At 44.1% G+C, this 17,969-nt stretch overlaps 1 long non-coding RNA gene across 1 annotated transcript in view; it reads right to left on the bottom strand.

The window, feature by feature from the left end:
• Positions 1–17,715, bottom strand: part of LOC144578868 (uncharacterized) — a 223,959-nt gene extending 206,244 nt beyond the window's left edge. The window contains exon 1 of the long non-coding RNA XR_013525321.1: positions 17,557–17,715. This is a non-coding gene — a long non-coding RNA (uncharacterized LOC144578868). The remainder of the gene's footprint in view (positions 1–17,556) is intronic.
• Positions 17,716–17,969: the final 254 nt, after the last annotated feature.

Raw genomic sequence — 17,969 nt, 5'->3', positions numbered from 1 at the left:
ATTCCAGTCTCTGGGCCAGATCAGGGCCCTGGCTGCCAGGGTGCACTCTCTGCTCTAAGGAGGTGGCAGGAAATCTTTTCTGGATGGTAGGAAAGGACATGTTTAGAAATATTCCCTATTTCTAAACTTGGAGTGGCTGTTACAACTGCTGTGTGACACACTGAATTCTTGCATTGATTGTGTGTCCCAGGCTTCTATACAAAGCAACTCCACAGCATGTTTACATTATCCCATGAGACCATGGAGAGGAGCAAAAGAGAATAAATATTATAATCCCCATGCTTATATGTTTTAAATGGAGTTAAACATTCTTCGGATGGTGTGCCCATGGAAAAAGTTGTACCATTTCAACTCAATGTCAGGCCTATATTCTCCCCCCAATATGAACTTCACATTAATCATTCCTGATGCATGTTGTTTCCCCTACACTTTCACAAACACACTGACATTTGGCTAAAAATGCTACCAATGCTGGGTGAGAGAGAGACATAAATATTAATTTCAGGCAACACTCCCATGAATAGTTTAAAACCTATTTTTCCTATGAATTGCTTGATTTTTTTTTCATTCTGATTATTACATATTTTTAAACTTATTACTGCTCTGGAAAGATGTCTTCACTGTCTTCAACCTCCAAAGATTTTCTTCTCCCATTAAGCTGTGCCTCCAGTGCCCCCAAGGAGTAGTGCAAGGTGTAAAGGAATACCCAGATGGCTCAGAAGATGTCTGTTATAGGGCCCTCCATTGTATTCAAATTAATGGCACCACATTAGCATGGGCTGCCCTTTGGTGCTCATTTGTTCCTGCACTCCGGGGGTTAAAGAAGCCGCATGCTCTCCAGATGTTCAGTAGCTCTTATAAATGAAAGATTAGCGATTTTTCGCTGCTCCTGCTATTTCCTCTAGTCCCTGTTAAAGCTGATATTTTCTTTAGGTACTTGCTTAGTGTCTGAGTCAGAAGAATCTCCTCCCTGAGGTATATCAATCAATAGCATGCACAAGAAGAAGAACAAAATGTAGAGGAGGGAGACATGGTCTGTATTCATTTGTTGACCACGATAGTCTTCCAATGTCTGATATATGCACCCGTGGCTGCACTCCACCTTTTGAGATGCGGATCAAACACATGTGACATTTTTCTCAGTCTAAAAAAAAACAAAAAGAAAAAAACCCTCCTTTTTTTCGGTGAGAATATCTTTTGTTAGTGCTATGACAGGAATATCAACTTTATTTCAAATCTGGCCTATCTTTCTTCCAAGCAAGAGATGTAAGTGTCTGCAATATGACTGTATCTAACTCGAACATGCCACCAACAATGTCTTCCCAGGAGAGAAATAAGAAAAGTACCCAAAATGGATTCCAATAAATGAATGCCAGTTTAGCATCTACCATGCTTGCCTTTTGTATACAGAGACACTCCCCGGTTCCTGCTGTTCTAAGAGCCGTTCAAGCATTGAATAAGTAGAGTTCCAATGAGACGAAACCTTCTGCCTCAGCTGGTGTTTAACAAGCTGTTTTCTTGCTACAACTCAGTCAGGATTTCTCTAGCCTTAGCAGAATTACATTTCACATCTCCCCCTAATACATTTCCAACACTCCTTTTACCAAGCAAGAATAACCGCACAGACCAACTTAGATAGAAAAGAAAAGCCTGCTGAAACAATTAGTCTTGTGACTACCTTCTTGACAATGGAGAAGAAAGTGGCTCATAGGCTGAGAGCGAGCTACTGGCCTTTAAGGGCTGTGATATCTAGGATGGAATCTTTATGGAAGCTTGAGCTCCTGCATAGGGATGCTCAGTACGACCCCCTTTTGAGGTAGAGATAGCATGGAAGGAGGCTTGAGATGGCAGTATCACTTGACAGTTAATGCAAACCCAGATCAGTTTCAAGGATGGGAGTCCCAGTCATGTACACATGAAATAAAGTTTCTGAAAGACAACTAGAGATAAAATATGTATGATATACATATAAGATTGACATCTTCAAGGATGCCAGCTCAGAATGAATTGCCATGGCCACTGTAGGGGAGGAAATCTTTTCCTTCTAGTCTCCTAGTTTCAATGGCTTGGCTCCAAGAATTAAACTGATAAAAGACATTAACAAGAGGAAAAAGAGTTTAATTATGTACATGAGCAAGCATGTGTGGGAATTTCACAAAGAAATAAGACTCGATGAGAAAGCCAGATGATTGAAGCTTATAGATGTTTGAAGCTGGCATAACCGTCATAAGCTAAACAAAAAAAAGTGATTTGGGGCTTGTGGGCAGGGAGACAAGTTTTGGGAAGGGAAGAGGAGGAAACATATGGTAAATAAGGGTCATCGTTTCGTGCAATAAGAATCTACCAGGTGATGGGAGAGATCTTGGGAGCAGCACTCTTCCCCCTACAGCGACGTTGTTACTCATGAAAATTTTCTTTGTAAATATAAATCTCCTTTGCAAAAGGGGTGTGGTGGGGCAGGAGGGGGGGGGCAGGGAATCTTTATTTTTAGACAGGAGGAGATAAATAAGTTTTCCTGGGTCTTCAGCTTCTCAATTATCTTTAACTCAAAATAATCCTTACACCAAAGTAGCACATTTCAAGATGGCATATTCTGGTACAGTTCACCCCCAACACCACCAACACGGTCAGGCTGGTGCCCAGAGAGAGCCTGCTGAGGGGGGAATTTTGTGGTTTTCTCAAAGACATACATACTGCCAGCCAGTGAGAAGCAAATCTGTAGGGCAGAGGTAGACACAAAGGATATCCAGGATGGGGGAGAGGGACTGCAGGGGTGAGAGTACAGGGGAAAGAATGCCAAGCCAGCAGGAGAAAGGGGGAAACGCCTGCAGGAGACTGGCGGCCTCGGCTTCTCTCTTACCTGAAAGGGTTCTCCAGGGAAGGCTTGTTACAGGAGGAATTTCCCAAACAACATCAGCCGCATCTGACAAGGAGAAGGCTTGGAGCAGACACCTGAAGGAGAGGCATTCAGTTGATTGACTTAGTGAGTGAGTGGAGGTGAGGCTGATTGAGAAGATTTCAAGGGGAGCCAAGAAGCAAAACAATGGAAACCAGAAAGGAAAAGGGCAATCAATGGTCAAGGACAGATAGAAAAGTCACAAATAAAGTGCACCCTAAAAAGATTTAGAAGATTGCCTTCTGATATTTCCGATATTTCGATTGTAAAAACGATCTGCCACGTGTAAGAGCAGAGATAGGCAAACTCACCTTAAGGAAACAGACTTGCATCAAGCTAGCACGAGTGAGTCAATATAGTAATAGTAGTATAGCTACAGGAGTGTGTAAAACAAAGGGAGGTTGTCGGCCAAGAGAAATTTTCTAAGCGTTAAGTTGCTTGAATGAGGAATCCAAGCTTTTGTAGAACAAATCAGTACACCAAGAACTAAGACTCAAACCCACATTAAACTGCTCCTTTAAGGAGAACGAGCGAATGAATTATTCTTCACTTGTAAGATGTGAGCAAGTCTGGCATCCCTCAGGCCCCCAGGAACCCCAATTACCTGCTCTGCACTAGATCATAAGCCCTGGAGCTCCTAGAAGTTGCCATGAAGAGGACCTGAACCTGCAGCTGTGATGACCGCTACTCTCCCCAAGGTTTCTTCTCGCTCGCCAGGTGGAAAAGCGCATGCTCATGTCTTGTTCTCATTTCAATTTTCATTAGCGGAGAAAATAAAAAATGAGCGTCAGAATTCAAGGATAGCCATTTCAAACTCTTTCACTGCTAGGGTATGCTAGAATATCTTAAAGCAGCAGGTAAGAGCCGGTGCTTACCTCTTCATTAGAAAACCAAGCAGTTAACATCATTAGCATTTGACAAACCATTACCACCACTGCTGAGTGATACAGGAATTTAACCTGACACTTCCCACTTGCTTCATTAGTAAACTGGTGTAAGCATTTAGTAATGAGAATCTGTATTTTACTTTTGCTTTGGTGTTAAAATTCTTCTCAGCCTCTGCTTTCCAGCAGAAGGTAGATGCAGTCCCTGGTTCAGTTGTAAGTTTCACAACCAAACCTATTTGAATGCAGATATGCTAGTGGATTAATTTCTTTTTCTTCTCTGGTATGAAATAAAGTATCGGAAGGGGAAGGAGAGAAAGGGATTGATAAAATATCCGATTCAACCCAGAGAAGTACACTGTCTAAAGAGGCAGCTTTGCTCTGCCAATGGTCCAGATCTCAAGCAGATGCTCCAGAACAGAATGAATTTCTCGAACTCAAACTTCCAACACACGGCATATATGCCTTTAGCAACCTACCAGATTCCAATAAACTTCACTCTTAGGGTGTCAATTCTGTTCCAGGAAAACATTACCACGGTTAGGTGAACAAGCAGTGCGCTATCTTTGATCCTTTGCTAATTTACTGAGACCCTGCCCATAGGTGGTACCGAAAATGTACAGGCACACAACTGCCCTGAATGGAGACAGCTGTGGAGGCTCTGTGGATACAATTCAAATAACCAACAATCAGGTTACTGATTTCATAAAGCCAATACCTGCCAATCCTAGTACTATGCACATGACAGACCCATGGGTTATCACACTGGATCATGAAGATGAAGTAGAGCTTATTTAGAGAGAATAAGAACAGGTAATGGACATCTCTTCCACATTCAGTGGCAGCGTGTTATTTGAGCCACTTCTCCTTCTCTACCCGCCTGCCTTCTCCTCCAGCTCCAGGGGTAGGTCTCATTGGTATAAGTCAATTAGCACCTGACACTCCCTAGACATCCCATTGAGCAATTAGTTGAGGTATAGAACTTAAGTTTATCCAATCAAAAAATGCCTGGGTTTTATTTCCATGGTCTTGAGACATCTCTTCCTGCCCCAACCAAAAAAAAAAGCTTACTTGTATTTTTTCCCTCTCTCCATGGATAACGAGTTACATTGCCACACCAATGGCTTTGGCAGCTATTCTGTGACTATGAGGGGATCCAGTCCTAAGATGAAGCTGATAGGTTGAACAGAGGGAAGGAAATAAGACTGGGTCGTGGTTTGTGCTATTGAACCATTGGAGATACTCTGAAGACACGCTACTATAGACTATGTAAATATGGGAGCCAAAAGTTGTGTTTACTGTTTAACCCAGTAGGAATTGGGGTTTCTGTTCCTTGGAACCAAGAGCATCCTGCTGACACTCAGGAGACAAGTCAGAACACAGCTCACTTGGGCCCAGCAGGAGAGTGGGCTACTTTGATCCCCTTTAATGTCAGCTCCATCTTTGCAGGGACAAAGACACAAGAAGGGAAGGAATAAGAGCCACGTGCCCATCATAAGAGCTGCCACCTGCCCGTCATAAGGTCATAAGAGCCACCTGCCCGTCAGCGCTTCTTCAGCCCCCTCTCTCTTTATTAAACTGGGAAGCATTAGTGTGGGGATGAGCAGGGAAAGGGGAGAGTGGAAGGCAGGATACAGAGGAAAGGGACCAACTGGAGCGTGCGGGCATCATCCCTGGGCTGCCCTGGAGCCTTCCATATGGGCATTAACTGATTACACAAAGCACTTCCTGGAACTGCTCTTACTCTTCTGGGCCGTATACTTAAAGGTGTAAATATTAGTGTATAAAACTGAGTTTAATGTGTTTTCACACATCATTTGAAGCATAATTAACTTTGTTATTTGTATTATCAGGAACCCCAAGCACTGGTTTCCCAAGAGATATCTGTATCCTGCACCCATCATAGGAGCGAACTGGCCCATTCTAATATGTTCCCCTGCCCAAATGCAGAGAAGCATGGAGGAGCAGTTCAAATCAGTGGAATTGCTGGCTCAGACTTCACATGATCAGGATAAACAAACCTCCAGCCAAGCAAGTAAAAAACTTGGTTTGCTTTATTTCTCTGCTTTCCCAAGTCACAGCAGTCAAGTCTTCAAGCCAAGATCCCTCTCAAATCCCTTCTGAGGATTTCAACTCCTGTTTTTTCTTTTCCCTGGGGATCCCAAGTATAGTAATTTCATATTCTATGTCTCCAGTAGGTACGATGACATTTCCTCGTTATTATTGACACCAAAAAGAACCTATCCTCAAACATATTCATTGTCTTTTCCAGCCAGGGTGTGGGAAATCCATCTGCTACAGGCACAAGCAGAAACTGGAGTGAAGCTTGTAAAAGAGGGCGGCTGCCGTAAGGCATAGAGAAACTTACGACAGAATTGGACGGCAAGAAAAATTTTGAGACAAAGTCAGTAAACGCCATCTGTGTAAGCCAAGAGTCATCCCAAAATTTGGGAGCCACTAAGAAAGACGGGGAGAGGAGGACAAGAGCGGGGAAGAAGCTTAGGAAACAGGCCGTGTGCTCTTAAGGTGGACTGAGAAATCATATCTTTTCCACACAGTTGGATGATCAGCTGAAAGGATAGGTCAGCTACAAGCCATCCCTTTAATACTCTCACTTGTTACCTTAGAACTAAAAATGCAAAATGTGTGCCCTTTGGAAGGAATCTTTTGCCTTGTCTGTTTTTTTGCCATTAGACAAAAAGTGTGTGAAACCCTTATTGACACAGGAATTAACTTATCATGATTTTGGAGAATTTTAAAATGGCCTGGGAGAATACTCAATGCTGAAAGCCTTATTTCCACGAATCCCCTACATTTCCTTCCTTTATTGGCATCTTCCTGGCCACTTCACTCCTATTCCTTCCCTCTTTTATTTCTTCTTTCCCTATCGGAAGTGTTATAGATCAGCTCTGGGCGGCCTTTACATCTCACCCTTCTGTGGCAACATGCTCATGCTGAGCTTGAGCAAGAATGGGTCAATAAACACGTACACAAACACACACATAACACACACAAACACACATACAACACACACAAAAACACACAAAACACAAAAAATACATATAACACAAACACACACATAACACACACAAACACACATACAACACAAACACAAAACACAAAAAATATACATATAACACAAAAATGCATAACACACAAACACATATTAACACACACACAACACAAGAAACATACATACAACACACCAAAACACATAACACATGAACACACACATAAAACACACACAACACAAAATATATAACACAAAAAAACACATAACACACACAAACAACACACAACACAAGCAAAAAACATACATACAACACGCACAAAAATACAAACACACATGCAACACACACAGCACAAAAACACATATACAACACACAAAAACAAACACACATACAACACACAAAAACATACAATACACACAACAGACAAAAACATGTAACACACTAAACACACATACTGCACACATACAAAAACACATACAACACACACAGCACACACACAAAACACACACATAGCACAACACACATGCACTTCTGCCTTCTCTTCTGCCCTCACCCAAACCCTCTTCAACAGACAACTACAGCGATCTTATTGCTGATTTTTTATGAAGAGGGGAGAGAGCCTTCCTCCCAACCAGGCTTCAGCCCGGGGCACCAGCCTGTCCACAACAGCAGTAGTAGCAGAAGCTCACCTGTGTGAGTGCTAACTGGGCCCCAGACAAGGTGCATTGGTGACCTGCATTGTTGTATGTGTTTAAAATGCATTCCAACATCTCAAGAAAAAAAAAAACAACAACACTTATTAAGGACCCCTTCCTGCAGTGGACAAAAGTGAAACTCCAAGCAGTTAATGCGTTTACCCAAAGTCACAGAGCTAGCAAGTGGTGAGGTGGAATTAGAGCCCCTGTCTATGCAACCCCAGCATGAATTCTTGACTTCCAAGCTGCCTTTGCCTTTATTCCCTAAGCAGCAGCCCTGGGCACACTCAGGAAAGAGCCAGGCTGAGGCATGTTTTGGGGCAACAGCATCTTTTTGATAGAAACAAGAAGATTCAGGGCGTGGTGCTGGGTGTCCCCATGGAGAATAAGCCTGACAGGGTCACTCATCATGGCCATGCCAGGCGACAGCAAGGTTCCACCTCACCTCCACGTAACACTGTGAGAGGTTACGCATTAGAGATTTGGCATCACAAAACTCCCCAGCCCCTGATAAGCCCAGCCAAGCACATACTTTGCAGGTTATGTAAGCAAGCAGAACAACTTCAGACCAGAGTTGTGTTCTCCAACCCCTCCCTCCTCTGCTTTAAATAAGGTCAAAATGAAGTTATTTCATCCAAAAACTGTGAAAAAAAAAAAAAAAGTTAAAGGGCAAGCAACTTAAGCATTTTAAAGTAACAGATTATAGTCCGCATTAGTCCACAGGGATGTCTTAAAAAGAGGCGCTTCTCCTCCCTGTCACTATGTCCTCACACTGTTCTCTTGGTTACTATTATGGCTCACTCCCCGCTCAAATGGTAACATTTAAATTGATCAAGCATAGAAACAGACATCGTCTCAATCCCAAGAATCTCCCCAACCTAAGTCAGAGACAGCTGCTGAAAAGGAGCTGCTGGAAGGCTGGCGGTGGCCATTCTGCACGGCCTCTTTCTTTTGTGCATTGTCTAAAGGAGGAGCGAGTGCACGCACACCTTTCAGTACAGACAAAACAGCCTTCTTTATCTATAAAGGAGCCACTTAGATCAACCAGACTGGCCACAGGATGTCACTGTTACTCCACACACACACACACAATAGCAAGTGAGCGTTTCCACCAGGGGTTGGATCTGGCCCAGGACCTGGGCTCCCCTCAGCCCTGCCTGTCACAGAATTGTCATCCCTTCAGGTGGCACGCCACAAGCCAGCAGCGTGTGCCCTGGAAAAGCCATATAGCCTGACCCATTGTCTCAATATTCACATTGTTCTGTATCAAAGGGGACAGGAAGAGAAAGAGAAGTGAAAAGAAGAAAAGGATCAGCGTGGTCCCTCACATCATGGGTTCTCCAAGAGTTGGACTTTGAACATTTGATGACCTTGGATAGAGCCCAGGTGCTTTTTATGTATTTTATAGAGTTATATAAGGATAGGAACCATCTTTTGCTTATCCTTATTTTCTAAAATTTCTGGAAAAGATATGGAATACTTAAGCCATTCTTAAGCTGTGTTAACTCTTCATGCGGATGCTGCTTTGCCTTGGAGCCTGAGATGAGGCCAACGCTAGTTAAATGCTTTCCTTTTACCCCAACAAAGCACCTGCCTCTCCCCACCACCCATTCCTCAAACGTCTCCTAGACTCAGGGACAAGCCAAAGTCCAGGAAGAATGCATGCTCTGCAGCCGGCAAGTGAATGCCACTTCACAGCTGGCATCATGAACCTCTTATTAGGGAACATACCAGTAGCCCCTGGTGGAGCAGGAGAGTCACCTTCTATTCGCAGCTGGCTGCTATTCTTCCCTCCCTGCTAGAGCCCCTCAGAGGGATGGTTTTCTATCCATGGCTTTTCAGTAATCCAATTCCCCTTTGCCTCCATTTTCTACCATTTTCCTCAGTGTATAGTCAACACAGTCTTTGGCACGAAATGATTAAAGTGAGAATCAGACTACCAGAGCCCATGAGAAGGTGTGTTTTTGGTAGCCAGCGAGACTTTTAACAATGCAGCATTCAGGACATAGGAGTAGGCAAGGACTTCATGAACAAAACACCAAAAGCATTGGCAACAAAAGCCAAAATAGACAAATGGGACCTAATCAAACTCCACAGCTTCTGCAAGGCAAAAGAAACAGTCATTAGAGTGAATCGGCAACCAACAGAATGGGAAAAATTTTTGCAGTTTACTCATCTGACAAAGGGCTGATATCCAGAATTTACAAAGAACTCAAACAGATTTACAAGAAAAAAACAAACAAGCCCATTCAAAAGTGGGCAAAGGATATGAACAGACACTTTACAAAAGAAGACATACATGAGGCCAACAAACATATGAAAAAATGCTCATCATCACTGGTCATCAGAGAAATGCAAATCAAAACCAAATTGAGATACCATCTCACGCCAGTTAGAATGGCGATCATTAAAAAATCTGGAGACAACAGATGCTGGAGAGGATGTGGAGAAATAGGATCAGTTTTACACTGCTGGTGGGGGTGTGAATTAGTTCAACCATTGTGGAAGACAGTGTGGCAATTCCTGAAGGACCTAGAAATAGAAATTCCATTTGACCCAGCAATCCCATTACTGGGTATATATCCGAAGGATTATAAATCATTCTACTATAAGGACACATGCACACGAATGTTCATTGCAGCACTGTTTACAATAGCAAAGACCTGGAATCAACCCAAATGCCCATCAGTGATAGACTGGACAGGGAAAATGTGGCACATATACACCATGGAATATTATGCAGCAATCAAAAACGATGAGTTCACGTCGTTTGTAGGGACATGAATGAACCTGGAGAACATCATTCTCAGCAAACTGACACAAGAACAGAAAATGAAATACCGCATGTTCTCACTCATAGGCGGGTGTTGAACAATGAGAACACATGGACACAGGGAGGGGAGCACTAAACACTGGGGTCTGTTGGGGCGAATAGGGGAGGGACAGTGGGGGGTGGGGAGTTGGGGAGAGATAGCATGAGGAGAAATGCCAGATATAGGTGACGGGGAGGAAGGCAGCAAATCACTGCCACGTGTGTACTTATGCAACTATCTTGCATGTTCTTCACATGTACCCCAAAACCTAAAATGCAATTTAAAAAAATGCAGCATAAAAGGTAATCACAGAACAAAGGTATTTTGACTCATAAAGATGGGGAAAACTTTTTGCCTTAAAAAGGTGACTATGATTTAGCCTGGAAGTAGCCTTTATTTCAATGAAAGTTACAGCAGTTGAAACCTCCCTGCTACATGTCACCCTACGTTAGCTATACCATAGCAGCAAAACGAATTAAAACAAATAAAGCAGCTAGTTTCTTGCAGAGTGAGCATTTAAGAAAGGAAACCGAATGTTCCAGCATTTGCAAGGATCTGTGCAGTAGCTAAGAGCTAGAGCTACGTAAATACAGTTGACGGAGACTTTATTAATCTCCACACTAACAGTCTTTCTGCATACTGACGTCAGTATAAGAAAACCGTTATTTTGACTGGAAGTGGCTTGGATTAGTCTGAGCAGTGGACCAGCTCCATCCAAGAGAAAATCAGTGGGCTACAGGAAACCAAATGAGACACGAAGAAAATCCCAGACCAGCACAATTGCCTTAACCATACTTACCTTAGGATTTGAGCAATTCCCTAATTGTAATGGTTTAAAATAAATGCCAGAATACAATCTGTCCAAAAACTGCTTTCATTTCACATTGATATAGCAATTGTTTTTGTGTCTACATTGCCTTAAATACAAAACCAATGATGAACAAAGTAGCATATTCCCTGCCCTCAAGAGGCTAATTAGAGAGACAGACAAAAATGCAGCAAATATAGTGTGGGAGGGGCTGTGTGTGATAGTCTGTCTGGCCTGTGTCCCCAGATCCTGGGAGCTAACCTCTAAACCCTTGAGATTCCTGGGTGATTGGAACACTTGTTATCCATGGTGCACCTCTCAGACCACACCTGCAGCTGATGCTAACAAGATGACTCAGGACCGGGGCTGGCTACACTGCAAAGACCAACGATATGATTAGAAGTTTGGTGCGTGAGTCTTAAGATACCAGCCTGACCTTCAGGGAGAGGATGAGGCCTGGGGACTGAGTTCAGCTGCCTGCCGATGATTTAATCAATCGGTGTATGTAAGAAGCCTCAGTTAACACTCCGGAAGCTGAGCTTGGGAGATCTTCCCTGCCTGGCAATACTCTCAGCCATTGTCACTCATTGTCACTCATCCCTGAGGATAATGGAAACTTCGAGTCTGGAACCCTCCCAGACTCCTTCCTGGTTAAATACAGCATTTTGGGGGAGTTCTGTGAGTCTCTCTAGTGAATTATCAAGCCAAGGGAGTCTTGAGGGGTGGGGACCCCTATATTTGCACCCAGTTGGTCTAAAGTGGGGGTACCCCCAAAGACCCCCAAACTTATGCCAACGTCAGAAGCCTTGGGCAGACTTCTATCTGTACTGAGGACTGTGCTCCATCTGAAAGTTTGGTCTGACTCTGGATGGGCTGGAATAAAGGAAATTTGGAGTGCTAGGGGCACACGAAGGGGCGCACTTGATCCAGACTATGGCGGATGGAGAAGAAATGCTGGGAAAGTCTTCCTGGAAAGACGATCTCTGGCACCTGGAGGAAGGATAATTAAGCATTTGAGCTCAAAGTAACCCTTTGAAAAGCAGACTCAATCCCAAAGGGGACATTTCATTCTCAAGAAAGCACTGTCTTTATTTCAAACACCCAAGTCACCGAAATACTTCTGTTTTTGCACAGGAAGTTTCCCTGTCCATAATGTGACCAGCCAACAATTAAAGAAGGAATTCAGGCTCTCAGAGAGCACAGAATACACAAATGACACTGTGACAGAGTAAGGGTGAGCCACACCCCAAAATGACACTGTGACAGAGTAAGGGTGAGCTGCAGGTTACTCACAGGAATCAAGGTGAAGATAGGCTCACCCAGTCACACCCTGCACTAATCCTCTCATGGAAGGAAGCATTTATTAAGTTCCCTTTGCAGAAAAAAGTTACTAGGCACTGAAAGTTTCTAAAATTTATTCAAAGTAAACAGTAAGTTCTTAATACAGGGGTCAGGCCATCCAGGTATTATTTGGCAACGATTGTCCTCAATTACCGTTCCTGAGGGCTCTTATCCACGAGATGCTTCTTGAGTAAATGCATGCGGTTTCTCTCTTCCGTCCCTGCCAATCCAGACACACTCTCCTCCACAAGCTGGTAAATATTCGGGGGAGAAAGTGACTGAAGAGATAGGAAGTGTTTACCCTGAATGGAGTGCTTTGCACTGCACACGCTGCTCTGTATGAAGTGATCTGTTTACACGTGACTTTATCACCTCAGTCTTATTCTACACAAGAACAGAGACCAGATTTGTACCCTTAGCCCCCAGCACTGTGGCAAGGCAGTTACTCAGTAAAAAATGTCTGTTCAATCAAATGAAGTTAACTAATAACTGTAAGCAGAAGATAAACCTCTAGTAATACTGTTTCTGATATCCAAACATAGTCCTGTTTTGAGTTAACTCCTGTTGGAGCAGGACAGTCTAGTGAGTCTCTTCCTCCTCCTCAACCCCATCACAAGCCTACCTGCTATTGCTGAAATGATTGACTGCCTGCTTGATGCCCAGATGCCCACATGAGAGGAGACACTTACATCAGCCGTTTTCTCCTCCTCATCTGCAATTCGTCCCTCATCTTCCTTCAAGCATTCAACCAATATTTACTGAGTGCCTGGATCACTGAGGACATAGCTGGGAACAACCCCGTCCTAACAGAGCTTGCCTTCTTCCGGAGGAAACAGTATAAATAAGTTGCATACAGAGTACATTAAACAGTAATCAATGCAAAGGGCATAAAGCAGGGATAGTGGTAAGGACACAATTGGTGATTAGAAGAATAATCAGAGGAGGGTCACACACTGGAGCAAAGAGCTACAGGAGGCGGGGGTGAGCCACGTGGACTCCAGGGGAAGAGCATCCATGCAGAGGACCCAGTAAGTGCACAGATGCGGGGCGAGAGCATGCCTAGCATAAAGAAGAGCAGAGATCAATGCAGCAGAAACAGAGTGAGGAGATGAGAGCGGAGAGGAAATAGAGGCAGCTAAGAGTACAATGGAGCAGATTTTACTTTGAGGGACAGACAACCATCGGAAAGGTTTTTGCAGAATGCCACAATCTGACGAGTTTTAGCAGGAACATGTAAACTGCTAGGCTGAGAGGGACAAAAGGGAGCAAGGGAGACTGGCTGGGGGCGACTGCAGCTGCCCAAGCAAGAGATGTGGACAGCTGAGACCAAGGCAGTAGCAGGGAAAGTAAAGAAAATGGTCAAAACCTGGGAATAATTGAAAGCGGAGATGACCGGATTTGGTGACAGAGTAGACACGGGATGTGAGAGAGAACAGTCAAAGACGACTCCAGCGTTTGGCCCAAGCTGCCAGAAAGAAGCCACTTTTTGAGGTGAAAGATTAAGAAGGCTAGGAAAGAGCAGACCTGAGAGGAAAATATCTGGGGCTTCGTTTGGGGCTTACTAACTTTGTTCCTGTTGGGCACCCAAATGTTTCCTCCCCCTGATGAGGAGGCAATAATTATATGCATGCATATTTATAGATATATATTGTGTGTGTATATATACTCGTGTGTGTGTGTGTGTGTGTGTGTGTGTGTGTGTGTGTGTGTGTGTGTGTGTGTGTTTGCAACTTGGAGGCCAGGTCCAGGATGGAGATGCCAGTTCTGGAATTAACAGCATATAGGTGGCACTAACCAGAGTGAAAATGATTTCACCAAAGAAAAAAGGAGGAAGAAAGGAGACAATATTTGTCAATTTTCCAGAAGGGCATCAAAACCAATATGCCTCACATTAATCACATTCCACTCCAATTCTCCCCTTGCCTGTACACTTAGGACAGAGCCCGTTCTTTTCAGTGGCAGGAGAGGTGGACTTGAACTTGGGAGGAGAATACGGTGGTGGCCACTCACAATGCAGATTGTCTCTCACATCGGTAGTGTTCAGTGTATCAGGGTCTCAGGAAGCAAGTACTTTTTCAAGGGAGATGATAACCTAAAATGGTGCTAAAATATCTTAAGACTAGAGTGAACTTGAGAAGAGTGAGGCCGCAGCTGGGAGGGGAAAAACTGCATCCCTTTCTCACCTCCTATTCTTGCCTGTCTTTGCAAAACAGAGGCTGTGGACTTCCTGCCTCTTCTACTTTCCTCTAGATGACTTTAAGTTCCACAGTTTCTCCACAACCCACATGATGTCATTCTTCTCAATAAAGCCAAAGAAGGGAACGCAAAGCTCAATGTGATTCAAAGTGGGTAACTTTCCAAATCAAAAAGAAAGTAACTTATTAACCCCAAATTTGGCCTCAAAGGAAAATCATCTGACATCCTAGCAGCTCCATGCTCAGGGTGAATAACAAATGAAGAAGGTCTGAGTCTTGCTCTTAACTGTGATAGAGGCTGGGGTGGGGAGGAGTCCTAGACACATGCTGTCTCTGGAAAAGCATTAAGTTCTCCAATAAGGGAAAAGTTAAACAAGCAGTAGCTCATTTCAAGAGGATGAAGGGCTTAAAATGTGAGCATCCCCTTTCCTTGGTGCTTCCAAATGGCCATCTCTTGATCCTGGAATCACAGAAGCCGTAATGGGGAAACCGAAGCCAAGAGCAGCAGGTTCTCTGTCAAAGCTGGAAAGCTGGAAAGCTGGAAAGCTCCAAACCCGGTCTAGAACCCCAACCTTCCGATCGCCAATCCAGAGCATTCTCTACACCACAGCAAATTGGTTCTGAACTAAAAAAGTGAAATAAAAAAGCCCTCATTTGGGGTTGAATCTTCTGAAGTTAGAATGTAAACTTCTAAACCTTCTGCTTTGTATAGAAAAAAAAAAATGCTTTCCTAAGTGTTAAGAGTTCAGGGTGTCCCAGTAAAGACCACACCACAGGTCTGCACCAAGAGAGATGGGAGATGAAAATAACCCCTTCATTACTGACAGGGTTGACGGTGGAGGTCATGGTTTCTATCTGTGGGGTAGGCTTCCCTACTCCTGAGCCTCCAGTTGGGACAGCCTCCCTGACCCATGCCTCCACAGCACAGGGACGAAGTTGCCTGTGAAATGTACAGATGGGGAGAAGGAACAGATGCACCAGAGGCAGGCTCTCTATGGGTGACCTCGCTCCTGTAGGGGGCAGGGCATTGGGGACTGTGCTGCACAAACCCTGTTCTCCCTAGGAACTCACCATGTGATGCAATCACTCCTCTCCTAAGAGGAGCCAGAGGGGCATCCGGTGGTCAGGGGTGTCATTGCTAGTGAAGCTCCCTCGGTGGCAGGGACTTCAGGAGACTGGAAGCGGCATGAGGAGGGCAGAGAACTCCCCTCCCCTGATTGTGTTCACCTCCAGGAGCCACAGTCTCCTAGCCTGCGAGACAGACACAGCAATATCTCAAGCAGCAAATGATGTGCAAAGAGATGATAGGTGCTGCGAATGATAGTTATGACAGAGTAGAAGGAAAGGTGTGGGAAGAGGGAGGTAGGAGAATAGGGGAGAGGAAAGGGGTAGAGAGAGGTGCAAACCAGCTAGGGATGTAGGAGGCAGAGAAGACCCTGCCGGAGAGCCCGCAGGTGTGAGAATGGCGCATGTGTGCAAGAGCAGACAGTGTGGCTGGGACACACATGGGAGCGTGAAGACACGATGCTGCAGGGAACAATGTGTGTCTGCAATGTGCTGGAGCCAGAGTTACTGTAACTTGGTGCTGTGCTGAATGAAGTGGAAGAAATGCTATTAAACTCATGACTCCATGAGGTAATAATATTCCCAGTGAGCCCACGCCTACAGAAATACACCCAGCAAGCAGGCTTTCCAGGAGCCCCCCTCTAAATTATAACAAGCTGTCTGTATCCTGCTGCCAGGACGCAGAGAAAAAATGAAAGCCAGTAACCAACTACATTATAAACTTAGTGACCTGCTTCACCTCCCCTGGTTTAGTGACGAGCTCGGCTGCCTTTTGGGCACGGAGAAAGAAACATAAGGCTGGGATTAAGTTTCCTGGCTTTTGAAGTCATCAAGAGTCAAAAATGCTTTCAGCTGGCATTTCTCTCTGTTTTCCAGCTTTGATGGATTTATTTTCTTTGTCCTATTTCATGGAAGTTACTGGGGCCAATTTCCACCAAGATGATGGCCAGGGAGTTGTTTTAGGTCGACACAAGGTGGCGCTGTCTCTCCAGCTGTTTCAGTTCTCTTAGGCAGTGCAGACTGGTTTCATTAAAGTCCTTTGAGCTTTCTAACTTGCAATGAGAGTGAGGAATTCAATGGTCAGAAAGGCACTCACTTACTTTCTTCAGTCTGTGGGTCTCTGAGCCCCGGGAGAGCGGTAGAATCCTTTATACACTTCACAGTCTCACAGTTTTATTTCTCTCTGTAGCAAGTGAAGCAATTAGAAAGTAGTGCTGTATTCAGATATTCATAGTCAGCAAATGGAATTCTTGCTCGTTTTGGACTCTGTCATTTTAATTTATAAAATAAGTCTTTTTTCTTACTTCAAACGACCAATGATTTTCCGATTTATTTTTAAAAATTCTCTGTGTACCCTGTTTGAGGACATTTCTATTTCTGCTAAAAGACCAGGAGCTCTTATATGAATTGCAGCCTATAATCCTGACCGGGAAATTTTATGTCTTGCAGCTCTGGAATAGAATGAGTATTCTTTTCCTTTGGGATTTATGGAGATAGCAGCGATGGTTGGGGATGGTCTGCCATGAAGAGAAGGCAGTGCCTCCGTGCAGTTAAGCCCCCTTGCTAAAATCACATTACAGTCAAAGATACAATTAGGCCCCAGGCCTCATGATTCCTGATGCAATGGCTTTTTCATGACACTCCACTGTCTCTGTGAGTCCGAATATCTACATGGGCCTGGATTGATAACACATGTTACATGATGTTTGAAAATTGTTACCGGGATATCTGTAATTCTAAATAGACATGCCAAGAAACCCAGTGGCTTCTAAGCAGCATATATAGATTCAAGAGAAAAGCAATATTCTAACTTCTGACAAAACATCAAGCATCAAGAATATCACTTACCACAGCTGACTTGATAGGGATGCCGCTGAGGGACCCTCATCCCAGATATCGGCCACGGCTCCTCCCAGGGGCCAGGGAACTGGGTGGCAGAGTCCCAGGCTTTTCTCTCAGATCTTTTCTCTGAAGTGCTCCCAATCTCCCCGCCCCCGCCCCCTCTCTGTCCGCTCTCTCTTTCCGCTCTCTCATGAGGGCCTTGTCTCCCAGAGCAGAGTTAATCAGAGCATAGACTTACTTCTAGCTTCTAGCCATAATATGGATAAGCTATGAGTGGAGGAATGAATCTGATCTGAAAGTTTAAATCCATATTTTCCTTGATATTTACAGATCTTACTGATATTTGGGCTTGTGACCCTGGAATTTGTGTTAGTCAATTTTATATTGATGCATATTTTGCATGCTCTCTAGTCCTGATT

Source organism: Callithrix jacchus, chromosome 13, assembly GCF_049354715.1.
Source record: "Callithrix jacchus isolate 240 chromosome 13, calJac240_pri, whole genome shotgun sequence".
NCBI classification, from domain to species: Eukaryota; Metazoa; Chordata; class Mammalia; order Primates; family Cebidae; genus Callithrix; species Callithrix jacchus.
Note: the sequence above shows the minus strand (reverse complement) of the source record. Positions and strands in the feature narration are given on the sequence as shown.